Consider the following 15,644-nt stretch of genomic DNA (forward strand, 5'->3'; position numbering starts at 1 on the left):
ACCCTCTACCAGTGGAAACGGAGCTCGGTTTTCACTGGCAGAGGCACTGCGGGCCAATCCTTTGCTATTGCCAGGGCGGCCCTGCGGGGCAGATTTAAGCACTCCACGGGCCGAATCCGGCACGCGGCCCTTGCGTTTGATACTCCGGCTCAGTTCCAGAGTGCTAGTACACAGCACTTTATTCTGGCCTCTGGAGAGGAGCTTAACATTTAGGTAAGGAAAACAAAATGTACTTTGACTTGATCCCAAGCCGTTTAGGATTTTAAAAATGAACATCCACACTTTGAACTGGCCCAAGATATGGACCTCTGCTTGCTGTGATCTACTCTGACTTGGCTTCCCCTGCTCGTGCCAGGCACTATTACCACCGATCTGGCACTTTCATGTAAATCAGTGGTAGTCAACCTGGTCCCTACCGCCCACTTGTGGGCATTCCAACTTTCAAGGTCGGCGGTAGGGGTTTTGTCTGATACTGAAGCACTTTCCTTTTTTTAAATTTAATTGACTTCCCTACTTTATAAATCACCATTACTGTGGAACCAGTGGGCGGTTAAATTTTTTGCTACTAACAGACATATAAAAGTGGGAGGTAGGTATAAAAAGGTTGACTACCCCGGATGTAAATGCAATTGATGCAGGTTTTTCATAGAAGAATGACCCTGATAGGAACCGTCACTTTACTGCACTGTTTCTCAACCTTGGCAACCTGGAGGTGTGTGGACTTCAACTTCCAGAATTCCCTAGTCAGCCAAGCTTTACGGCAGTGGTCACCAACTGGTGCTCAGTGAGAAAATTTTGAGGGGGTCTGCAGAAAAATTATTTGCATTTTTTTATATTGCACTAAATCTAGGGTCCTCAAACTATTGGAACCCTACGGAGCCTGGATGGGGAGGCAAGGAGTGGCTAGGAGGGGAGGGGTAAGTAGAGGCTGGCGAGACATCCCTCAACGTGAGTGACATCGAGTTGGCCATGCCCATCCAGTCACATGACCACCTAGCAACGCCCACCCAGCCAGTCATTAGGCAGATCATATTAGTGGTCCGTGTGTTCTAAAATTATGAGTTTAGTGGTTCCTGAGGTTCAAACAGTTGGTGACCCCTGATTTATGGCATAATGTTTCCTTGACAAGAGATCCTTCTCGCATCTTCAAGCCAACTGACTAGGAGTAATGCATCAGGGTCATTCAAAAATGCCACAACTGGAGAATGTTCTTCCTTACTATCTGTCATATTGGCTGCCCATTGTGGTTTAATGCCAGTAAACAAGATGAGCAAAGTTCAAGATACTGAAGATTGAGTGAAACTTGTTCATTCATGCGGGCTGATATTGTATGTTAAGAGTTGCTCACATGCCAACACTCCTGTGCTTTGGAAGCGGATGCTTTTTAACTTTTTCTCAACTTTCTATGCAAATTTTGCTGGCTACGGCATGTGAAACAAAACATTTTCCACGCTTGCATCACAAAAAGAGAATGAGGTGGCTGGATGGAGTCACTGAAGCAGTCGGCGTGAGCTTAAATGGACTCCAGAGGATGGTAGAGGACAGGAAGGCCTGGAGGAACATTGTCCTTGGGGTTGTAATGGGTCGGACATGACTTTGCAACTAACAAAAATAGCCTAATATGTACTCGTATTTGAAACATGCATGCAGCCACATTTCAACATTCAAGCGGATTTTCAGCTACTATAAAAAACCACTTCTGCCTCTCCACTCCATCCCTGTTTTATCATTTTCCCAAAGCCTACGTTGCTGAAAACATGCTGTTAATTGGCATGTTAATTCTACTGTTCAGACTACAGGACCACAGCCCCTTGCAAAGGTTGTGCAAACAGAGTACACAAAGAGCCAATTTGGTCTCACACTGACAGAGTCAAGTTAGAAACCTGGAGACTGTGAGATCCAGTTCCACTTTAGACATGAAAACTGGTTGGTGATTTTTGGACCAATCATCAAGAGTCTGTGCATTCTAGTTCCACCTAAGGCCTGAAAGCCAGTTGTTGACTGGGCCAATCATCAGGAGGCGATAAATTTTAGTCCCACTTTAGGGATGAAAGCCAGCCAGGTGACTTTAGGCCAATCGTCAAGAGGGTTGTGAGTTCTAGTCCCACTTTAGGCATGAAAGACGGATGGGTAACTTTGAACCAATCCCTCCCTCTCAGTCCAATCCAACTCACAGGGTTATCGTTTGGGGAAAAGGTGGAATAAAAATTAAAATAAATAATTACAAATCTCAGGTTTGACCGGAAGCCTTTCTCTAAGAAGCTGCAGTGCTATCACTAGTCGCAGATATCAAGGAGGAGATGAAAGATATGCCTTAACGTTAGTGCTTTGTAATTATTTCCAACCAGAAATAATAATGCAATAATAGATAGCTGGAACGGCTCCCTAACAATGGCGCTCAGGCTGTGAATGTAATTTTCACCCATTTGATTAATTTTTACCCCAAGCTCCTCCAATCTACAGCCAGGTTCAAACTGTATGATTTGATTTTTTTATTTTTTATTTTACTTTATTTGTATGCCGCCCTTTTCCCTGAGGGGACTCAGGGCGGCTCACAATTCAGGGGGAGGGAAGGACAAACAAGTTACAGACATGAAGACAATACATCGTTAAAAAAGTGCAACAGTCATACCATTCGAGTGGGGTTGAAGACTTTAGCCCCAGGCCTGTCGGGACAGCCAGGTTTTAAGGGCTACGCGGAAGGTCTGGAGGGTGGTGAGAGTACGAATCTCCACGGGGAGTTCGTTCCAGAGGGTCGGAGCAGCCACCGAGAAGGCTCTCCTCCGGGTAGTTGCCAGTCGACATTGGCCGACTGATGGGATTCGGAGGAGGCCTAATCTATGGGATCTTATTGGCCTAGTGGAGGTAATTGGCAGTAGGCGGTCTCTCAAGTACCCAGATCCAATACCATGAAGGGCTTTGTAGGTGACAACTAGCACCTTGAAGCGCACCCAGAGATCAACAGGCAGCCAGTGCAGCTCACGGAGGATAGGTGTTACGTGGGTGAAACGAGGTGCACCCACGATCGCTCGCGCGGCCGCATTCTGGACCAGCTGAAGTCGCCGAATACTCTTCAAGGGCAGCCCCATGTAGAGCACATTGCAGTACTCCAGCCTAGAGGTCACAAGGGCACGAGTGACTGTTGTGAGAGCCTCCCGGTTCAGGTAGGGACGCAACTGGTGCACCAGGCGAACCTGGGCAAATGCCCCCCTGGTCACAGCTGACAAATGATGTTCAAAAGTCAGCTGTGGGTCCAGGAGGACTCCCAAGTTGCGGACCCTATCTGAGGGGCGTAGTATTTGACCCCCCAGCCTGAGAGATGGAACACTTGGCCAATTAGTGGGAGGGAAGCACAGCAGCCACTCGGTCTTATCTGGATTGAGTACAAGCTTGTTAACCCCCATCCAGTCTCTAACAGCCTCAAGGCCCTGGCTCATCACGTCCATCGCTTCATTGAGTTGGCACGGGGTGGACAGATACAACTGTGTATCGTCCGCATACTAGTGGTATTTTATCCCGTGCCGTCGAATGATCTCGCCCAGCGGTTTCATGTAGATATTAAAAAGAAGGGGGGGACAGGACCGAACCCTGCGGCACCCCATATGTTAGGGGCTTAGGGGTCGATCTCTGCCCTCCGACTAACACCGACTGCGACCTGTCCGAGAGGTAAGAGGAGAACCACCGTAAGACAGTGCCTCCCACCCCCACCTCCCGCAGTCGTCGCAGAAGGATACCATGGTCGATGGTATCGAAAGCCGCAGAGAGGTCAAGGAGTACCAGGATGGAGGCATGGCCTCCATCCCTGGCTCTCCAGAGATCATCGGTCAATGCGACCAAAGCGGTTTCTGTGCTGTAGCCAGGCCTGAAGCCTGACTGGAATGGATCAAGATAACTGGCTTCCTCCAAGGACCGCTGGAGCTGGAAGGCCACCACCTTCTCAACAACCTTCCCCACAAAGGGAAGGTTGGAGACTGGACGATAGTTGTTTAGAACGGCTGGATCCAAAGATGGTTTCTTCAGGAGGGGTCTCACCACCGCCATCTTTAAGGCGGGGGGAAAGACCCCCTCCCGTAGGGAGGCGGCAACAACCGCCTGGATCCAGCCCTGTGTCACCTCCCTGCTGTTAACAACCAGCCAGGAGGGGCACGGATCCAGCACGCATGTGGAGGCACCTACAGCTCTCATAGCCTTGTCCACGTCCTCAGGGGTAACAGCTTGAAAATCAATCCAGCGATGACCTACCAGATTATCCCTAAGTGCCTCGGCTGGTTCTGCAGGATTGGAGTCCAGGTCCGCCCGAAACCGAGCAACTTTATCCGCGAGGAAGAACTCCACACATGTTACAATTAGGGCTAAAAATGAACACAGGTATTTCAAGTTTGCAATTTTGCACTAGCCACATCCAATTTCAGCAGCAAATTAACACAAGATCACAATTTAGACTTAAATAAATAAGAGAAGAGAGGAGGGATCAGAAGAGGTAACAGTCAACTTTTTTTCTATCTTCAGAATTCTCATTATCACCTTAGGCTGGGTTCACACAGCATCCTTAACCTGGCCAGTTAACATTGGCATTTGGACAACATGCTAAGTATACTTAATTTTTTTTGTTTGTGGATCCACCATTTGACTGGGATATGATTCAATGTGCAATGTGAATCCAGAAAATGAGTTCAGTTATCTGAGCTTAAAAGCTAAAAAGGATTAGGTTTGATTAATATTGGCTGGGAGATCACCAAACAAGCTAAGATACATTGGATTGTTTAAAAAAAATCCCTGAAGAGGGAAAATGTCAAACCACTTTTTAAGTCTTGCCATATAAACTGAAACTACAGGAAGTGTCCATGAAACCAAGAACCTTGATCCAAAGGAGATTTTAAGTAAAGATTAACAATGCATATAAACTACGCTGTGAAGGCAGAAATAATATCCCAGGACCAGGAAGGAATAACAAGCTACTTGTGAATAACTGCCAAGAAAACCAGGTGGATACACCCATGAAGTCATCAGGAGTTGGGCTTCAGCCAAAAGTCTTGACTGGGCTACAGTTTTAGCTAAGGGTAGTTCTGAATCCAGTCCATGTTTGGATAGGAGCAGGGATGGCTGATTCCCTGAATTCTTTCCATGACTTACTACTACAATTTTTCTTACCCTCAAACTGCTGGCCACTTGGTAGGATACCATGCCCAGCACATTCAAGCAAGGCAAAGAAATTGGCAACCGGGCCAAGCAGTAGCACAATTCATGGTCTTCTTGTGCCATATCCATCATTGGACATTGGCGATCATGTTGGCAATCCCATTTTTGTCAACAGCCGCATGACAAAGTGCTGCTGAGTTTTGTCCAAAATCTAACTTCCTTAGATTTTGAAGCCATGATGTTCTTCTGCTGCCTGGACCTCATTTAGCCGAGGTGCCGCAGTGGTTAGAATGCAGTACTGCAGGCCACTTCAGCTGACTGTTATCTGCAGTTCAGCGGTTCAAATCTCACCGGCTCAGGGTTGACTCAGCCTTCCATCCTTCCGAGGTGGGTAAAATGAGGACCTGGATTGTTGTTGGGGGCAATATGCTGACTCTGTAAACCGCTTAGAGAGGGCTGAAAGCCCTATGAAGCGGTATATAAGTCTAACTGCTATTGCTATTGCTATAGCTTCAATTTTTCCCTGGAGGATTAAGTGAAGGATGCTGTATTTTTCTGGGTGTTGCATCACATGTCCAAAATATTCTAACTTTCACTTTTTAATGGCTTGGTTTCCCAGGCGGCTTATTTATTGGCATAAAGGTTCGTAATTTGATTTGCACTAATTCCCTATTCTATATTTTATTTATGAAATGCATTACAGTGCCACTTGGCTCTCAGGTGACAGTGTGTCTCTGTGCATGAGGTTTTGGGTTTTTTTTTTTACCAACGTTGGCAAATCAGTCAAGATGTTAAGATTTCTTTCATAGCTAAACTTCCACTGTTGGATCATCCTGCCTTGCCTCCTCTTGAGAACAGCTCTTGATGACAGCTCAGTTTTAGTTATGCAACTGCAAATTCTACTTTGCAATTTGCATACCCCTGACACAAGGATAAAACAGCGTTTTGCACAAGTGCATTCTTGGCGTCGCATAAGAAAAAGTCAGGCAACGACATCACATCCACTGAATTGCATGAATAAACCAATGGAGGTCCACAGGGGCCACTGGCTTTAGCAGTGTCTGTAACTGTATAAGCCCAGGCTGTCAACAACACAGCTGTCTGAAGAACTCCTTTTTGAAAGGCTTTCAGTTGTAATGGCAGGATTGCAATTAGCCCCAGGCAGCAGGAGACCATTTTCCCACAAACTCCAGAACAATGTTACATCAGGGGAATTGTGGGAAATTAGTATGATCATTCCAATCTTTCCTATCCAAAACAATGAGTGAAAGTTGTCCGGACGTAAGTTGGCAATAAACAGAGCTATTATAAATAAACCTGTTCGTTTACTTGCTTGCTTTCTTATAACTGGAACCAAGTGATGCATAAGTATATTGCTCCCTCCTAGTTTTCCAATAGAGCCAGTTTAGTGTAATAGCTAGGGCACCAGGCTAAAAACTAGAAGACTGTGTTGGTGTTGGTGATGGTTGCAAAGTTATGTCTCACCCGTCGTGACCCCATTAACAACGTTCCTCCAAGCCTTCCTGTCCTCAACCATCCTCTGGAGTCCATTTAAGCTCACGCCAACTGTGACTCCATCCATCCATCCATCTCTCTGTCATTCCCTTCTTCTTTTGCCCTCCATCGTTCCCAGCATGAGACTCTTCTCCAGTGAGTCCTTCCTTCTCCTTAGGTGGCCAAAGTATTCGAGTCTCATCTTCAGGATCTGGCCTTCTAAAGAGCAGTCAGGGTTGATCTCCTCTAGGACCGACGAGTTTGATGGCCTTGCAGTCCAAGGGACTCACAGGAGTCTTCTCCAGCACCAAAGGCCTCAAATGTAAGACTGTAAGTGCTAATAATGCCATTCGTCTCAGTTGTAGGAAAAAGGCAATGCCAACCATTTCAAAAAATCTTGCCAATCAAATTGCAAAACTGGGATTTATGCAGGCAGTTGCTGGAAGGCACAAAATAAAAGCCTTGTAATGTAGGGTGAACAGAGAGAGGGGAAGAGAGGGAGGGAGAAAGATTCAAAGTTACCCAGTGAGTTTCTATAGTTAAGCATCAACTACAATACGGGTCTATTAGGGACACAGTGGCTCAGTGGCTAAGACGCTGACCTTGTCAATCAGAGGTACAGCGGTTCGAATCCGTAGTGCCGCATAACAGAGTGAGCTCCTGTTACCTGTCCCAGCTTCTGCCAACCTAGCAGTTCGAAAGCATGTAAAAATGCAAGTAGAAAAATAGGGACCACCTTTGGTGGGAAGGTAACAGAGCTCCATGTACCTTTGGCATTTAGTCATGCCAGCCACATGACCACCTGATTGGCTGGGTCTTCTTTTGTTGCCCTGCACAGGAGAACGCAGCTGGAAAGCAGGTTAGTGGGGTGGGGAGGGAATGGGGATTTTGCAGTATCCGTTCTCTGCCACACCCACCAAGCCACGCCACACCCCAGAACCAGAAGTAAAAAATTTGAATCCCACCACTGATATATTGTCTTCAACTCCTGGAGGAAAGTCGAGATAAAAGTATTAAATCTCAACTAGGTTCAGGGCACCTATTTCGTATTAAAAAACCAGAACAGACTCCATAAAACCAGCCTAACTATGGGCATCTTATTCAGATGTGTCACACCTGCATTCCCCACACTTCTTGGCATGGATTTTTTTTAAATAACACAGAAATGGAATCTCTAGCTACAAAATAGATTGCTCCCACGCGCTTCCATTCTATGAACATGAATAGCCATTCAGAGTACTTGAGTGGCCATATACATATCAATCAATCAATCAATCAATCAATCAATGTGAAATCTTAGCTTTGCTATCTATGTGAACACTGCATATCCCTGGTTTAAAGCACTTCACATGTTCTGGTACACAATCGGGCTAACATCAGTATAAAATGCTCTTGAGGGGGGGGAAGAGGGGGAGTGGGAGGGAGGGAGAAAGGGAGAAAGAGAGAGCTGTTTTCAATCACAACTGAGAAGCGCTAACAGTTTGCTAACAGTTTGCTAACAGCAAACAGAGACATCAATGCAAAGGTCATTTTGTCAATAAAGTTTTAGCGTGGCCACAGGGCGAAGCTTTAGTTAGACCTCCCAACTAGACTGAAGTCAACATAAAATTCATACCTGCAGAACACCTAACATAAAATTCATACCTGCAGAACACCTAAACCAAAGTAGGCAACTTTTGGGGACCAGAGATGCATTTGAAATTTTCAACGGGTGCATTCACAAAATGACTACCATAGGAGATCGTTCACACACAAAATTGTTATCGCGGCTATCCATTCCCTTTCATCTTATTGCAATGCCATAAAATACAACTTCACATAAGGTAAAGGTTCCCCTCATACATATGTGCCAGCTGTTCCCAACTCTAGGGGGTGATGGTCATCTCTGTTTCAAAGACAAAGAGCCAAAGACGTCTCCATGGTCATGTGGCCAGCATGACTAAACGCCGAAGGTGCACAGAACACTGTTACCTTCCCACCAAAGGTGGTCCCTATTTTTTCTACTTGCATTTTTACATGCTTTCCAACTGCAGAACTAGTGGGACAACTGGACAACTAATGGGAGCTCACTCCGTTACACAGCGCTAGGTATTCAAACCTCCAAATTGCCAACCTTTCTAATCGACAAGCTTGGTGTCTTAGCTACTGAGCCACGGCATCCCTAGTTCATATATAAACATCTGATTACTTAGGGAGGCCTCTTGTCATAAATGACATGAGGTCTTTTAGTAGTTTTTCAAAATATAGCAACAAGTTTTGGGGAAGTGAAATATTTTTTTTTGCTTAAGTCCACTGCTTAAAAGCATTTGTGACATCATTACACCCAGCCCCAAAAAACAGTACTAAGCAACCACCCTTATCAGAAGGGACTCTCTAATCAGTGACTGTGACTAACAGTTAAAAATAAACATTAGAAAAGCAAGTTCTTCACACTATGTGGCTGCTACAATCCCGGAATATATTTACTTTTTTTTCTTTGCATCAGAAAAGGGAATTGGTCTTACAGACTGTTGTCACATTCAACACAGACCTGCATCCATTAGAGGTCACAATTTGGCAAAGTGAAGTGCCACCAATTTCAACTGGAGTGTTATACACCTACGCTCTCTTTCACACTAACTAAAACCAACAGGATGTTACCAGAGTTAATAGTTAGCAATTCTGTATATACTTATCTAATGTAAATATTATTCAAGTGCACATATATTTTCAAAAGACGTATACAACTTTCAGTATTTTTAATGTTAACTTTTACAACTGTTTTTTTTTAAATTGGGGGGGGGGTTGTCTATATATCCCACAGATTTGCTTACTAAGCATTCATTATATGCTGCAGACCTTTAAAAAAATCCTTCCTCTTACAAATGAAAACTTTATTTCTACGTACATTGAATTGTATTGCCTTGCCAAATTTCTAATATTTAAATGTATCCCTGTGTGGCTTTACATCAATTTCACTTATTTATTTCGCACTTATTGAAGAACAGTTCACCGTTTCAAATATCCATTGAAACTTTCATGCAACCCATCTTTCCTGTGCTTTAAAAACAATGAATTAGCATAAGTTTATGCCACAATACTTTAATTCACTTTGCTTATGCCACACTTTGCTTAGCTATCCCACTAGAACTTCACATAAATGACATAAGTTCAAATGAATACCAAGACAAGAACTATGACAAACATACAATTCTGTTTACCACAATAAATACTCTTTGCTTTTATCAATTAAAGTACAGATTTCCCCCCTTCCATTCAATCATTTCTGATTCTCAGAGGCTGCCTGGACAAGTCCCTAGTTTTTTGGCAAGGCTTTTAAAAGTGGGTTGCCATTGTCTCCTTCATAGCACGGAGAGAAAGTGACTGGCCCAAGATAACCAGCTGGCTTTATGCCTTAGGCAGGACTAGAACTCACAGTCTCCTGGTTTCAAGCCTGATGCCTTAACCACACCACCAAACTGGCTTTCTACAGATTTGAATTTGTCTATTTATTTATCTAGCTTAAATGGAAAATCTGAGTAATCAAAGGCTACTAATCTGAAACTATGAAAAGATATAATCACAACATACTAGATTCTGTGTGACAATCCACATTTCTTCTCTATTCCTCTATTCCAAGAGATGCAGTGGCTCAGGGGATAAGGCGCTCAGCTTGTTGATCAAAAAGGTTGGCAGTTCAAATCCCTAGTGCCACATAACAGAGTGACCTCCTGTTACTTCTTCCAGCTTCTGCCAACCTAGCAGTTCAAAAGCATGCAAAAATGCAAGCAGAAAAATAAGAACCACCTTTGGTGGGAAGGTAACAGCATTCCATGTGCCTTCGACATTTAGTCATGCCGGCCACATGACCACGGAGACATCTTCGGACAGCGCTGGCTCTTCGGCTTTGAAACGGAGATGAGCACCGCCCCCTAGAGCCGGGAACAACTAGCACATATAATGCGAGGGGAACCTTTACCTTATTCCTCTATTGTCTATCTTTCTTATACAACCTATAACGAATTTTCCAAAATGGGCAACTGAAAAAAACATCAGCATCTTATCAATACGGGAGGATAACAGCTACTATTTAAGATAGACAGAAGGTAGAGAAAACTAATCTACAGAAAGCTACACTTACTTCTGCCTAATCACTATAATTATTTTCATTCTTGGTTTTCAGCGCACAGGCAGCAGGAGGTTTCATTCATTTGACCTAGTTATCATGCATGTTTTATCATTTTCTCAAAACTCATTATTGTCCTTTTTCCACAAAGTGATCAAAGGTAAAACGATAAAGATTAGCTCTCCTCTAGGTCCCCTCTCATATTTTGGCAAGGTTTGGAAATCATTGAAGGATTTGGGATGGGAAGATTTAATGCGGACTGTCCTGAAAGGAAGTTTTCATTCATCCCAACAGTTCAGGCACTTTCCCCTGCAGCACAAGGAGGCAGGAACCACAAGGGCGTCTAATTCTGTGCTGCGGCCAACCACAACACCCTTGCGTTCACAACCTTCGATATTCACAAGGGAAGAAAAACGAGCAGGAATAGAGCAATAAAGGTAAAGAGGGAGACCCTGATAACAACAAGGAGGTGTGTTCAAAGGTTGTACTGACAAATCTTGCAAGAATTTTAAAAAGTAATAACAGATGTCCCTAGAAATTCCTCTTTAAAGAATCCAGGTAAGTGATCACCTTTTTAGGAATTTAGAATTTTTGCCTCATTTAATAGCTCGTTTAGTACAATAGTTTTCAATGACATAGCACAGAGGCATGCCATGGGCTTATTTCTAGCATACCCCAAATTTTTCCCTCTTAGGCTATTCCTTTCAAAAACTTTTAAAAATATAATCTGTATATTCAATACAGTGCAGATATTTGAAAACCAATGTGCAACTTCCCCTCAAGCCATGTCTTACACAATTTAAAAATACCTTGATATGTTTAATAATTTCCCAACAACTGCTATTATTCAATGTTGTGCTGCTTAAACAAAAAGGTGGTGCAGCATTGACTCAGAAGTGGGAGGGGGAGAGATACAGAAACTTAATCTTTAGATATACATGCCTAGAAGGCATGAGCGAGGCAATAGAGAGATGACTGGATTAGGCCATAGGCCTTTGAAGTGTAACATTTTGGTTCCTCCTGGCAGTCCAGGTGTGGTGGGGGAGAGGGGGAGGGACTCTTTCCTTTGCTTCCCCTACTGACCAGCAGGTATGTTAGCATGCACTCTTGAGAAAGGAGTGTGCAAATAGCATGCAAACCCTGGGACTCAGTGCCACTGCTGGTGGCATAATCCTCCCCTATCTATGCAGATCCTTCTTTGCCAACCATCCAAAGGGGTGACCATTACTCCATCTTGTGGCAATGAATCACAAAGAACAATTATGAAGTCAAAGGAGAAATCCCCTGCAGAAGACTCTTCCCACCCACCCCCTCCCCGCATACAGATACTACTTGTCCCAACACCTTGAACTACAGTTCCCACACTCCACTTTCTGGATGCCTTGGACTACATTACCTTCCTTCCTAACACACACACACAACTTTCTGAATTCTTTGTGCTACAATTCATCCCCCCTCCCCATATACATACCACTTTCTGGATGCCTTGGATTACATTTCCCACACGGACTACAAATCCTACACAAACACACACACAGAGAGACAGATACACCCCACGCTTTCTAGCTGCCTCGCACTACAGAACCCATCAGTCACAGTCGCAAGAATCGGTCCCCTCCTGCCCGTCAACTGCTGATAAAGTCCCTGGGAGAGGGGACAAAAGTGGGAGGGGAGGACTAGATAAGAGAAGGAGAAGGCGGAAAAGCTTCCAAAAGAATGGAACGAGGAAGGGGCGATCGGAGGAATTCAAGGGAGGCTGGAGAATTGGTAGAAAGAAGGCAGGAGGAGGAAAGCAGGGACAGACGGGGAGGGGATCGCAGAAATGGAAGCCAGGGCAGGGGGGGACCCTCGCCCAGCCAAATGGAGGAGGGGGTCTCCGCAGGACCCCTCCCCTCTTGGGAGGGGCGAGTTTGGAGCCAGCCCGGACCGAACTCGTCCACGCACCTGAGAAGGCGGAGAGCAGCCGGCTCACCTGGGCTACTCCCGGAGGGCGCACGGCTCGGCCTCGCCTCCTTCCGTCTCCGGCGTCTCCCGAGACCGCCGCTACTGCCGCCGCCGCGCACAGTCCCTCGGAGGCTCAAGGTCCTCGCTGCCGGAAGCCCCGGCTCCTGCGAGAGAGAGAGAGAGCGAGGGGGAGAGAGAAAGAGAGTGAGGAGGCCGGCCAGCGCGCGGCATGACGGGACTTGTAGTCCGGCGGGAAGGGGCTGGGGAGGCCACGCCCTTTCCCCCGGAGGCGGGGGGTCGGACAGGTGAGGTCCGGCGAGGTGAGAGGCTGGTGCAGAAGGGCGCGTGGCTGGCTTGGCTGCCGACCAGGAGGTGGGCGGCGGCTTAAAAAACGGCTTTTTCTTTTTCCTGTATTTATTTCCTCAGAATAAAATAGAATGGAATTCTTTCTTGGCCAAGGATGATTGATTGGACACACATGGAATTTGTCTTTGGTGCCTTTGCTCTCAGTGTACATAAAAAGACAAGATCCATTCGTCAAGAATCATAAAGTACAACACTTAATCATAGTCATGGGATGCAAATAAGCAATCAAATCATACTAGGAAACAATCAATATAAACTGTAAGGATACAAGCAACAAAGTTACAGTCCTGCCGTAAATTTATCTTTGGTGCATACGCTCTCAGACAAGATAGGGCAAAAGACAAGATCCATTCAGCAAGAATCATAAGGTACAACACTTAAGGATAGTCATAGGGTACAAATAAGCAATCAGGAAACGATCCATATCAATATAAATCTTTAGGATACAAGCAACAAAGTTACAGTCCTGCACTCATAAGTGGGAGAAGATGGATGATAGGAACGATGAGAAGACTAATAGTAATAGTAATGCAGACTTCGTAAATAGTTTGACAGTGTTGAGGGAATTATTTGTTTAGCAGAGTGATGGCATTCAGAAAATGTTCTTGTGTCTAGTTGTCTTGATATGCAATGCTCTGTAGTGTCGTTTTGAGGGTAGGAGTTGAAACAATTTATGTCCAGGTTGCGAGGGATCTGTAAATATTTTCAAAGCCTCTTTTTGACTCGTGCAGTGTACAGGTCCACAATGGAAGCAGTAATTGTTTTTTCTGCACTTCTGCAGAACCGTGAGGGGGGGAAACAAATGAAACAGCCACACACCAAAAAGAAAAAAAGAAAGAACACAAATAGAGCCATGTGATCCTAGGCACCTGTGGGTGCAGGTATGGGGAATTAATTAAGATATATGGGCTGTTTTATAAAGAGGACCGATAATCTCACTGTGCCACTGAAACGCGACATGTGGTTTGTGGGACTGTAATTTATTATGATGACTGTATTATTATTGTCCTTAGGAAAGTTGTTGTTGCAGCGATAAAAGGTATATCGCTGTTCTCTAGCAAAGCGCCTGCTTAATTCTTGGCTGTTTGCTGCTGAGGACAGAGAACATGTCTATGGAGATTCTGAGTCATCCAGGTCATGGTTGTTCCAAATGTCGTCGTCCCCCCTCCCCCCCAAGATATCAGATTAACAGAGGTGGAAGGGGCCTTGTAGTCATTTAGACCAGTGTTTCTCAACCTTGGCAACTTGAAGATGTCCGGACTTCAACTCCCAGAATTCCCCAGCCAGCGAATGCTGGCTGGGGAATTCTGGGAGTTGAAGTCCGGACATCTTCAAGTTGCCAAGGTTGAGAAACACTGATTTAGACCAACCTCCCACTCAAGCACGAGACCCTACACCATTTCTAACAAATGGCAGTCCAATCTCTTCTCGGAAGCCTCCAGCAATGAATCTCCCACAACTTCCGAAGGCAACTTCTGTTCCATGGGTTGATTGTTCTCACTGTCAGCAAGTTCATCCTTATTTCTAGGTTGAATTTCCATCCATTATTCCTTGTCTGGCCTTCAGGTGCTTTGGAAAATAGCTTGACCCCCTCCTCTCTGAAGCAGCCCCTCACCTATTGGAAGACTGCTATCATGCCTCCCCTGGTCCTTCTTTTCACTAGACTAGCCATGCCCAGTTCCTGCAACCGTTCATTGTATGTTTTATCCTCCAGTCCCTTAATCATCTGCTATCATGTCATTTATTTAAACCACATAAAGGTAGTCTTTCACTTCAACAGTTCATTCAGTGACCATTCAAAGAGACAACTGGACTTTCCTTGTTTTTCCTTGAAGACCTTTCTCATCCAAGAAGTTCTGAACTGAAGAAGCTTCTTGAGTGAGAAGTGGAACATTTTCAAGGAAAAACAAAGTCCAGTTGTCTCTTGGGGGAGGAAAGCATCTTGGGAAGGAGAATGTGGTTCCTGCCCCTCCCCCTAAGACACTTAATATTTATATTGCTATTGTACTGTTACCAAAGTCAGGATAGTTATGATCCTCTTCCTCGGATGGGTTGCACTTCGATGCCTATAATCCCCAGTATCAATTGCTGAATGAAGTGAATGGACAAGCCTGAGAAGGTTTATTTTTCAGTCCGTGTGGGTGGGTGGCAACTGGAAACACACACACACTCACAACTGATAACGAAGGAGGTTCAGCCTCTTCTTAACAACTGCAAGTCTTTTACCAGTTCTAAACAGCTCGGGAGATTAATTAGTGCAGTGGTTGTTGTAAAGAGAGAAAAAAACAGGTAGGAAATATTACTTTAATCTACCGCACTCTGAGCGAGGACATTTTTACTGAGTTATACAGTATAGAGCAAAGACTTCAAGCAGCAAGTCAATTTTTCCTCTGTTTTGTTTTATATTCCCTCCTGGGTAGATTTGGCTATTAGCCTATAAAAATGCCATCCTTCATAGAGAGATTGAGGAATAAGTGTGCTATTAGTTACAACTGTAGATATATTTACCCAGGAGATCTTTGTAGCGCAGCAGGGAATGAGGAAAACATATATGCTATTTAGCTTTAAGAGTTTTTAAATTATGTATGATAATATA

The 15,644-nt window shown here is 44.7% G+C and overlaps 1 protein-coding gene across 2 annotated transcripts in view; it reads right to left on the minus strand.

Moving 5' to 3' along the window:
- Nucleotides 1-12,859, minus strand: part of PHACTR4 (phosphatase and actin regulator 4) — a 91,361-nt gene extending 78,502 nt beyond the window's left edge. Inside the window, exon 1 of one of the 2 annotated variants that reach the window (XM_087727876.1) lies at nt 12,711-12,859. The gene's annotated coding sequence lies outside the window, so the exon portion shown is untranslated. Of the gene's footprint in view, nt 1-12,682 lie in introns of both variants that reach the window. The other variant, XM_087727875.1, reaches the window with a different exon arrangement.
- Nucleotides 12,860-15,644: the final 2,785 nt, after the last annotated feature.

Source organism: Thamnophis sirtalis, unplaced genomic scaffold (assembly GCF_051295495.1).
Source record: "Thamnophis sirtalis isolate CommonGarterSnake01/CBP01778 unplaced genomic scaffold, rThaSir2_p1.2 scaffold_13, whole genome shotgun sequence".
NCBI lineage: Eukaryota > Metazoa > Chordata > Lepidosauria > Squamata > Natricidae > Thamnophis > Thamnophis sirtalis.